This window comes from Alligator sinensis, unplaced genomic scaffold, assembly GCF_000455745.1.
Source record: "Alligator sinensis unplaced genomic scaffold, ASM45574v1 scaffold23_1, whole genome shotgun sequence".
Taxonomy (NCBI): Eukaryota; Metazoa; Chordata; order Crocodylia; family Alligatoridae; genus Alligator; species Alligator sinensis.
The window spans coordinates 598,006-609,522 of NW_005841890.1; positions in this window are offsets into that span (position 1 = coordinate 598,006).

Below are 11,517 nucleotides of genomic sequence, written 5' to 3' on the forward strand. Positions count from 1 at the left end.
GCCTCATTTTGCCTTCACACAATATGCACACAGGGTGTGTAAACGAGAAGCTATGCTGACGCAGAATCAATGCAGTGGCGAAACGTAGGGAGTGCACATGGGTGCACATGCACCCCCTGAGAGGATTGGTGCATCTCCAGACTGGCTGCACTCCCTGCTTAGGTGATGGACAAGGGGGGCAGGTGGGAGCACTGGTGCCCCTGCTTCAAGCATCGGCCAAGGAGTGGGAGTACCAGATGTAGCACCATGGCCAGTTCTCGAAGTGCTACGTCCACTTCCAGGACAGCTGTGGGCGCTTCTGAGACCACTGCAGCTGAGGTGAATTTTGTCCCAGTTGGCAATGTCAGCTGTGGGGGGACACCCTGCCCCCCAGGTTGCTGACTGGTTGCTGGAGGGGCATGTGCCCCCCTCCCCCGACTAAGGTGGCACCAGTCATCTATTCATCAGTGGGCATAAAACATGACACTAATGCTACATCGCTGTAGTGATGAGTTATATTGCCATAGCTGATTGCTACAGTGATGTAGCATCTAAAAATAATCATGCATCATGGGAACTGCACAGTACCAATGGGTACTGTGCATTAAGTGCTTGCTAATGTACATGCTAAATAACAGCACAGTACCAAATGCTCAGTCCCAGGCACATGTAGATGCATCCACAAGCAGCCAATATAAACAAAAAAAAGTTTAACAGGTGCTGAAACAATCTTGTTCCACTTTTTTGTGTCAGCTTTTAAGATGACTGTAAAATATTTGTTGCATTTTAGTTTTCTTATTCCTTTTGAAAATTTGGGCCTTGGTCACTTGATTATATTTTTTCTCTGATAAGGCATATGTTATGGTTTCTAGTTACATGCACCTCTACCAGTGGAGACAGGAGTTAATAGGGGCTGTTTTTTTGGGGGGGTTGTTTGTTTGTTTTTTGTAGTGGCTGTATTTCAGACAGTTATTGAACAAACCTCATTGGTCACTGGAACTTTTGGGAGCAGTCTATTTAGACAACAACTGCTCAAAGTAGTTGATGTTCTGTTGACTTGATTTCCCAGGTACTGCTATCCCAGAAGGAACAAGGAAACTAGTCCAGAAGTCCTTCAGGGAAAACAAAGAGGTTGCAAAATTCAGGGAGAACTTTAAGTTGTATCTGTAGTGCAATGCAGAAACAGTAACAGATGAAGAACCAAGCCCAGGAAGAGTAGACCATACCTTACAGTATGCTCTCTTAAAGTCAAAGTAGAGACCCAGCTTGTTCACCTTCTGTGCAGTTGAATCATAAACTGTGGCCATAAAATGGCAAATGTATGTGTTGAAACGTTTTAAAGTCGTGAGCCCCATATTTTATACATGGGAATCACAAGAAAAAAAATCTCCCTTGGATTAAATTCTATTAAATTTGCATTTCACATTGCTTTCCCCACTTTTTATGTCTAGAGCTGAATCCATGTCTTAATTTTTAATTTCCTACCTTAATGTTACTATAAAATTGTAGCCATTGCTATGTACAACCTAGCATAAGAAAAAAGAAGAAAGAACTGTAAAATAGCTCTTCTAAATCTGTATGACACATAATAATAGTCTAATAGAAGAAAGCAACTGCCTAGAAGTCATTGTAAGATTCAGAATGAAGACTAGGGTCAACAGTTTTATTCTTTTGCACAGTAAAATGGGCCACTGCAAATGTGAACTTATTTGTGACAGGGCTCAAGGATGCTGAACAAACTCTTGCAGGGTCTGAAAATGGTCTCAGATCAGACTACCCTCTTGTTCCAGCTATACACTGTCCACCTTGGAATTTCTCTTCCGTAATATATATTCAAGTCAAAGGGGATCATCATGATAGTCTAAACTGGTCCCTTGTATAATACAAGGTCAATAATCTCATCCATTTATTCCAACACATAAAAATAACAATAACCTTAAAATTGAATGCAAATTTTTCATTCAGTAGAAGCAATAAAGAGGAGTGAATATACCAGAAATTGAACACCGACTGCCCAGGCCACTACTTTTGTAGACCATTCTCTCAACAATTAAAGTTCTGCAGGTGGCAGTTTTGTGTAGTACCATTTTCAGAGTTTGCATGGATAGAAAATGTCTTGTTTGGGTCTCCTTTTGTCCCTCTCTAGTTTTAACCAGGGCATCAGGCACTTAACGGGACAGACATTGCATAAACTGGTTTGACCCAAAACAGTTAAGTCTGATACTACATTCAACCAGGTTTATCTCAAACCAGTTTCATTCATTTTCAAACTGGTTTATGTGCACTGAACTTATGTTCTGTTACAGGTTTAAATCAGTTTCAGATCATTTAAATCGGTTTATGTGTAATGTCTATCCCTAGCTTAGATCTGCCTCTGCTAAGTTGCTGAACAATTCCAGGAAGGTCAGCACTTCCTATATTAACAGAACTAGTTAAAGCAACATTGACAGTAGCAATACTGGAACAGAAGGCAAGGAGCTTGTAGAAAACAGTCTTGCTTAGTCTTTCTGATCCAGTTGTACATTTGACTTTGTTGGAAATAATTGCGCATCTGGTTTAACTAGCTCCCACTGTGGTGTTAGAGCACTCTTGTTTTTTAAGCTATTGTTTCATGCTGTTCATTTGCGTATTTGTTCCTGGGTGTGTCTGGCTTCTCAGCAGGCCTATTAGCACTGCTGTGTGGAAAAGGGCAGGCTTTAGCCCACCTCCATTGCTACCTGTGCTGAGAAAGGAATAGCTTCCTTTCTCCCTCTCTCTCAATATTGGCGAAAAACAGCACACTGAAGGTTATATGGAGCATGAAATAGCCCAGGAATGGCTTTTCTTGTGCTACTTAAACTTCATTTAATGAAGCTGAAATACAATGCCATCAGCTGAAACATGGGATGGGAATTCACCTCATCCTCTCAGCCAAGCATCTGTTGAGGTGATCTGATGCTGAAGGCATTGAAGAGGGAGAGCAATGCTGTTCTTTGCACTCCCCAGTCATGGACACTAGGAAATAGAGCCAATGCCTGGTGAAATGATCTGAAGCATTATATATATATATATATATATATATATATATATATATATATATATACACACACACACACATATACATATACATATGTTATAGGTTAGAGTTCATCTCAGTGAGTCAGTAACGTCATCGTTAAGTTTGTGTTAGACTTTAACCAAATAGTTTTTGCTCATCTGCTCAGGGATAAATCATTTTTGTTCAGGTGGTCTTGGATTTTTAAAAAAATTTTATAAACTCTATCCCTGAATGTTCCTCATCTGTTCCCATAAAAAAATGTCTTGCCAAGCCAAGTGTCACAGCATGAGGAGGAATATTGGTTCACGTGGGGAAAAAAGAACCTGTGAACCTTTGTTTATAACTCAGATCACAACTCGACCTTTTGAGTTTTCAGAGCTGTTAGGATGTCTGAATTGGGGAAGACTAGCTACAAGTTCACTGCTCCATGTGAGACACCCTAGTGACCTGCATCTGAAGACTGAACAGGTCCTAGGCTTTAGCTTGTGGTAAAATGAACCGAAGCAGAAACAGAAGGGAGCAGAGAAGGTCACCTATCTGAGCTGTGTACTCCACATATAAGTAAGTGCAGAAATATGTAATTCTATTTAGATTATTATGATATGGAGCGTGTTTTACTCACCTCTCTGCCATAACTGTCCATGCAAAAATCACGTTCCATTTTTCCTTGTGCACATATATAAGGTCATCTTCACAAACAGTAAGTTTCAGAGGTGTAAACACCTGACACCTCAAGGATAAAATCGAAGCCCCATTCCCCATAGGGCCACTGACTTCAAAGATGCTAGGATTTCAGATGTGGATTCTCAGCACTTTACAGAAATCAATGTGTAGCCAGATGTCAATAATGTCTATCCCTATTATATATAACTGTGACATTTCTTGTCTAGACTGGCAGAAGATTCATACACATTAGCAATGATCCTAAAACGGTTTAAGCACCTGCTCCACTTGACACATTCCCATTACAGTCAACCGAACTACTCACAGGGCGGGTCACAGTGACACACTGCATCACTGTATGGCACGCTACGGTGACAAAGTGATCACGTGGGTCTACGTGTGATCAGCAGCTATGTCACTGTAGCAGCGCACTCCCCTGTCTTACCGCTCTGCTATGGCAATGTAGTGGCGAAAGCTAACCATGCGTTGCACGCGTGGCACAGTACAGGCAGTTACTGTGCCGTACTTTAGTAGCCAGTCCAACACCACAACCCAGAGCCCACGGCTGTCCCCCTGAGCCTGCTGCCAACCCAGGGCTGCTCTGCCCTGTTTCAAACTGTTGTGGTCCTGGGTGCACATGAGGACACTGTGCCTGGAAGCAGCTGGATCCAGCTCAAACTGCGCTGGAGTTTATTGAGGCACACCTGTACATGCTCCTAAAGTGAGTAAAATTAAGCATGTGAATTTTGCAAAGTAAAGTCCTTAATATATTATCATAACACCTATGCTATATGTAACTGTTCAATGGGGTAGAGCCTGTAGAACCCACTGGAGTAAAAAACTGCATCAACTATCAGCTTTTTCCATAGTATTTATGTAGAAAATGTTAAAGGAATCCATCATAGTCTAGCCTTTCTCAGCAAGTATAAGGCAAGTGCCCTTTTTAGGGCAAAAGGCAGGAGTATTTGAAACTTACAGTCCTTATGTAAAATAACATTGACAAAAGACAAGGGTAATGGCATTAACTTACCCTCGATGTGGTACCATTTGAGACTGCAATCACTCAAGCCTCCCGGCCTTCCCAGTGTCTCAGAGGGAAACTTGGTAGTTTACAACAATAATCTATTTTGGATGTTTTCAAGAGGATACAAGGCTGCAGAAAATTCTCAGCTGATTGTAGATAAATTGTACATTGTAACTGTCAGCTGAATGTTATAAAACTGCAGGAAATGCTCTTTATTTCACTTGACAGGTTGTTGTACTGTAAATAAACTGCACTCTACCAGCAGGTAATTTAGTTTCATTGTTGGTTGAGGCTTAGAGATCTCTGCCTCCTTTTCTTTCGAAAATGGGCACACACAGAACTTTTACCAGCTGAATCCAAGTCTCGACTGATCTCTTTTCACCGCTCATAAGTTGCTAGGCAGTGAGAGGTCTGGTAGGAGATCTTGTAAAAAGGACAAGAGAAGGCAGGAGAAAAGGAAATCTAATATGGGAATAGTGTCTCTTTTCCAATATGAGACTAGATGACCCTAATGAGCCCTTTCGTCCCTTCAAGTCAAGGTATCAGTGAAAATCCATTATCTCGGGCCCCTCAAATGTTGGCAGGACATCCAGTTAGAAAGCTGAAAATGTCCTCTTTTCCAGTGGTATATAGTTTCTGCTTCTATCCCTGCAGTGAAATGAGATAACAGCCTGTAAAGCAATGACTTTATTATGTACCAAGGAACCTACCATTGGTGAAAAAAACTGAATGTTGTGTATCCTGGGGCTTTTGCTGGACTGATTCTTTTTCAACATGAAGAGAGAAGACAAATTGATTGGAGAGGAAGGAAACATTTATGTAGGACGGTTTTTTGGTCTTCAGGGGTAGCAGTTGGATTCCTTAAATGCTGAAGCTGAATGGAGGATCAAAACTGCTCGTTGCGTGGCATGTTACAATTATCTTTGAGGAGACGGCTGAGAACATAATGGGCAGGCAGATGTCAGAGGTGTGTAACAGATTAATTTATCGTATGTCTCCGTAAATGATCACAGGGCTATCACCACCATCTCCTTCCCCACCAGAGGAAATGGAAAGCCTCCCATTGACTCTGTATTTAATAAGCATTGACTATATCTAATAGACTTGTGAACAGTCCCTTGAAACAAAGGCTTTTCTCTTTTGCTATGCTGTGGATTGTGTTTGATTAGTAATTTTAGAAATTTAATATGAATCATTCAATAAAAAAATATATTGTGTGTATGTGTGTGTATAGACTGCCAACCAGACCGTCTAGCTTGTTTAAGAACAATGCTAAATCATTATTCAAATTTCAGAAAAGTGCAGGGGAGAAGTGAATTCATCTCGTTTATTCAACAATTGTATCTGCAAGCCACTTTCTGAATTTTGACACTGAAAAATCCACTGTTCAAGCAGCAGTGACGTGCAGAATTGAAAGGACTATGCCCTAGTACAGCAGAGTTATTATGGATTCACAAGTATTCTACAGAAAAAAGCTGTTTGTTTGAGATGAAAAGACACTATTACACTGTCATGCTGAAAGATGGCTCTTTTCAGCCAGCTCTGTCATACAAGAGTTTTGTCCATAACCTGTGAAAACAAGGTTGTTTTTATAGCATTCAAATGAAGAGTTATGCACTGATGGCAAATGTTTAAGAAACAATGAACACTAGTGCCTCTTAGACACCTTTGTGTAAGATAGCAAATGTATACACCACCGCAGGGGATGACTAGATGCCCATATATTTCTCAAAAAATATAATGGTGTTTCTTTTATTTATATATTTTTTTTACCTTTCTAAAGAGAGAATTGCAAAGAGAGTGAAGAAGTGATGATTAAAAGGCTCCATTTATCCACAGAAGATGTAGGAAAAGCACCACGGCCCCACACTTCGATTTCTTGCGTGTTCTTCCGTAGCATTGCAGAAGTAGGAGAACCATGAACCCAAATGAGTGTAGCGGTTCTTACTTTTTAAAGACAAAATGTTTGAAGTTTCTGGCCAAGAAGGTTTCAGTGCGGAGGAGAGGGGGATTAACTCACTGCTTATAGAGTACAGATTTTAGTGATGCCAAAGAGCATTGGTAAAATAAGACTTGGACTAGGCCTGAAATATATGTCATTGATTTATCTGCTGCCTTTCCCAACAAAGGCTTAGGAAGGCTCACAGTAAGAGTAACTTATAAAACAGGAGACTGACAAAAGAACAAAATAATTTAAAAGGGAACTATAATATCAGCATAAACCAAAGACCCCCTAAACCTTAGTCTAGCTTTTTTGCTAAACACCTGACTGAACAGGAAGGTTGTCTAGCACTTCCAAATGATGTAGAGGCAGAGGCCTTGGCAGGTGCTTCGAGGGAGGGAGTTGCAGAGCAGGCTACTATGCATTTTCACCAAGGAGCCTTGGTGCACAGATGATACTTGCAGGAGGAATGCAGGCGGGTTTCTTAGCCTGCCAGCTTCAGGGATGTCTTGGCTCCCTCAGCCAGTCCTCATACGTGAAATAGTCCTTAAGTAACAAACAAGTCAAATATAATCCAACAAAACTCTTCTGCCCTATCTCGGGCACTTGAAGAGGGGCCCCCTGACTACCACCATAGCAACCTGGCCCCCTCTTGTACCAGGGAGTTGCCATCTCTGCTTGCTTCCTCTTCTCCAATTGTCCCTTCACACTGCAGTCTCTCAGCCCTCTCCTCCAGAGCTTTTAAACTCCCAGTGGGATATTCCCTCATTATTCGAAGTCTCAGAGCTGAATACCTGTAACAGGACAAGATGCTCCTTCTTAAGGGGCCTGGCCAAGGTTGGTTTTGGCAACCTTAGGACCATGATGGGGCATAAGGGAGTAAGAAGTCATTTGTAAATTGTAAATAGTTGGGCACGTATACACAAGACACTTAATGAGTAGTAGCCTAATAACACAATGCAGTAGCATGCCGGTCAAAAACTGTGCTAATACGCTACTGTGTTATTAGGCTACTGTACAGTAAGTGTCAGGGAAAAAAAAAATGTGCACCAGGCTACTGCACAGTAACTGTAGTTAGTGTGTATTTAGTTAGTTCTTCATTAAACAAATACTAAAATAAGTAAGGGCAAAAATAGTAATTAGGGAGTTTTATGGGAAGCAACAATAGGACAATGGTGTCAGAGGTCAGAACTGATAATGTGTGTCCTTGAAAGCAAAACTGAAGAGTCATTGCTTCTTTGTTTTATGACTGTTGATAAACTCACAATGTTGATGCATATTAACAGGTTTAATACAAGAGGATGAATAATTTAGACAGTGGAAATAAGACTATAAAAAGGGGAGTTATTTTGAAATCAGGGTATACAACTTGAACGTTCATTCTGGCACTCTCCGGGAGTCCACTCTCACTGCAACCTGAGTGCCTGATTAACTCTACTTGCTTATAGTGATGTACTGCTTTCATGATACATTATTCTTTGATTTTACCCTAACTACATAAAAAAGTTACCTGGGCCTGAAGAGTTACCTAACAACAGTTGTTCTTAGAGCTTCTTAAATTTTGGCATCATTGCCTGTATGTCTTTCAGACTGAATAATAAAAAAAAGTGTGTTTGAGTCAATAAGAGAACAGGAATGGAAACACTTAAAAATAAAAGGAGGGAATAATTGAATTGTCAGCAGTTTGTTCTTGTTCCCCTTGTTCAGCTGTTAGGTTGGTTTTCATAAATTAGTAAGAATGTCATAAATACTGCAACGAACACCAGCTTTTCTTGGGTTTTGCTCCAGTTATAAAGCAATGTATATCTATAGGTTTTACTTGAAAGATAGGATGTTTTTGTGGTTTGGGGAACAGACTGCGACTCGGAAGATTTGGTTCAGTTCTTGATATGGTGCCACAGATGTCCTGTATGATTTAGAGCAAGGCACCTAATGACAGTCTGCCTCAGTTTCCCACTCATAATGGCAGAGATACCAACATTTCCATTTTCTTATCATACATTGGTTTTGCTTGCAACTCCCAGGAAATGTGTTATTCAGGGATTGGAGCAATTAGGCCTCATAGTCAGGCTCAGGATTGGGAACCTGAGGGCATTTATACACATGCCCTGGGAGTGGGAGGGAGGGGGGGGCTGTGCTTTCATTAGAGTGGTTCTGAGAACCGCTCCAATTAAAGCTCCCAAAGCATCTCATGTATCGGCATCCCCACGTTTCAAAATGGTGGCAAGGGTGCTTTATCTAAAACTCATTGAGTGAGCTTTAGAGAAAGCGTCCCCGCCTCCATTTCGAAGTGTGGGGATGCTCATACATGAGATGCAGGAGGCTGCTGGAGCACAGTAATTGCCACACTCCAGCAGACTCAGTTCATGAAATCTGCTCCAACGTGCTGGAAAAGGAGTGCATTGGAGCAGCCTTCTGTGCTCAAGTATAGGCACCCTTAGGCAGAACCAAGAGTGGGGAAGCTGGAATCAGGAGGCCACAGATCACAAAGAGATCAAGAGCTGAAGTCAGGGAAAAAAAAAGGGTCAGAAGCTGAGGGTTAGAAAGAGGATCAAGCCAAAGGTCAGAAGCTGCACAATGGATATGAGATACATAGGAACAAGGAGCAAGAGTACTAGCAGAGTTGAAGCAAGATGGTCCACAAGCTTACCTGGAGGTTTATTGTACAGACCGCTCACCACTTAAATCCTGCTGCTTTTAAGGCTGTGCTTTGGGCAGAGTTGGCTTGGGGGCAGCGTACCAGATAATGAGTGGCTGCCAGAGTGGGGACACATCCTCCAAGTGAAGTCCATACTTATCATAGCCTTTTACTATGTGCCAGTACAGTGCCCAGCTCAGTAAAGTCCCATTCTCAGTCGGTGCATCCTTTTAGCATTTTCATGGCATGTAAATCTACCTAAGACTTTTCCTTTCTAGGCCTAGCAGAGGATTATTAGACAGTAAGCTACTCCCTGAAAATGGCATGGGAACTTACTCTCAATCACTAGATGTATTTTTCAAACAATTATATTTTGCAAATTGGGACTGTAAAATGGGTGTTATGCAGGCACTTCCATGGTGAAACAGGGGTAATTGCCTCCGATTTCCAGCCTTCCTATGCATCAGTGTGTTGCAGAAGCCTGAGTAAGGGCTGGTAGTCAAAGGACAGGAACAGAAAACTATATTCCTATTTAAACTTATGTGTTTCCCTTACCTGTACTGCTGTATCTCATATGATCTAGGGAATACCATGGTGGCTGCCATTTCAACAATGCACTGATCACTGAATGTAAAAATAATCCTAAGGTTACATCTGTTTAAGAAGCTGACCAGTTTAAGGTCTGTTTCATCAAAGCTCTGAACACATCTATTATTAAAAAGCAACTCAATAATCGACGTGGGTTGATTGGGGGGGAGGGGGGCATTTTTTTTTTACACTTTATGGCAAATAGCACCCCAATACAGAAAGCGCATTCTGAAAATGACCAAAAAATAAACCTAGCTCATTCTGCTTTATTTGAAATACATGCTGCAAGGCCAGATTTTGACTCCATGGGGCCAGGATTTCCATCCCCATGGGAAATCATGTATGTATTTATTTCAACACATCTAGTATAAGAAAAAACTGTAAATCACCCAAGGCAAAAGGAAACCTTTGGTCTCAAAGGCTGATCCTTGGCTTGTATGAATTGTCATAGTTCCATTAGAGTCATGACAGTCTGTGTAAACTAAGAATCTGTTCGACTGCTTGTTCAGCAGCCTCACAGTATTTGAAGCACTGCACTGCAGTCTAATAACATTTTCTAAGATACATTTATGAGTCACTGCAAAAAAACCCAGATCTCGGTAGTAACAAGAAATTGAAGATTTCAACTAATACACTACAAAATGCCCCAAGAATGATTGCAGCAAAACACAATGATCTGTCGACATGAAATTTAATCTGTGGCTCACATCTGCTAGTCTATGAAGATAGTAAAGAAAAAGTTATCCATAATATGGACCCCATTGACTTTAATGGACTGTGGATGAGCCCCACAATCATGTAGTGATTGCCTATATACTGTACTATCTTATTAAATAATGTTTGAGTTCTCAGGCAAATAATGATTAAAAAGCCAGGACTGTCTACCATTAGCAGAGCCATGCAGCAGATTTTTATTCTCTCCATTTCCTAGTCTCTGTGTCTACTTACCAAGGACAAATGAGTTAAGAAAATCCTTTCACCCACCTATTGTACATCATTAATAGATTACAACAGATGCACGTCATCTGAGGATTTCACGCATGCTCTCATGCTTCCCAACGTGGCATCTCAAAGCAAGGGAGCATAGAAATGAAGCTCATCTACTTAAAAAAATACAGTTTCCTACTTCTTGAGATAAAGGGCCTTCTATCTTAAAGAGAACAGCAGCAGCAAGAGTCCTTTCAGCCTACTAAAATCTCTCACGTTTCTGCATTTCAGATTTCAAAGAGGTATTATATGTACCCCCAACTTTAAGTGAAATGCTCATGAGTGCTAATTTGCTGCACTGCACAGATGTTTATAAGGAAAATACCTTTTTTATGAGCTTAATAAAAATGGATGATTTTACTAAAGCATAATGCACTGTGATCTTGGATAGGTCTGTCTCCTTTTTCATCATGCCTTAAATACAGTAACCTGGAAAATATGAAAGGAATGAAAGTTAATATGAAAACATGAATGGAAATTGTGACAAGGGACATTTCTCGGGGCCAGATCTCTTGCCGGCCCACCCACCTGTCTCTATGGGGCAATCCACCCTTTCTTGCCTGACACTACTTTAGTGTTCCCATAAATGGATGGTAAATGCAGGAGACTGCCCGTTACATACCCTGATGCCATGGGACGCTATCTGCAGTTCCAACTTC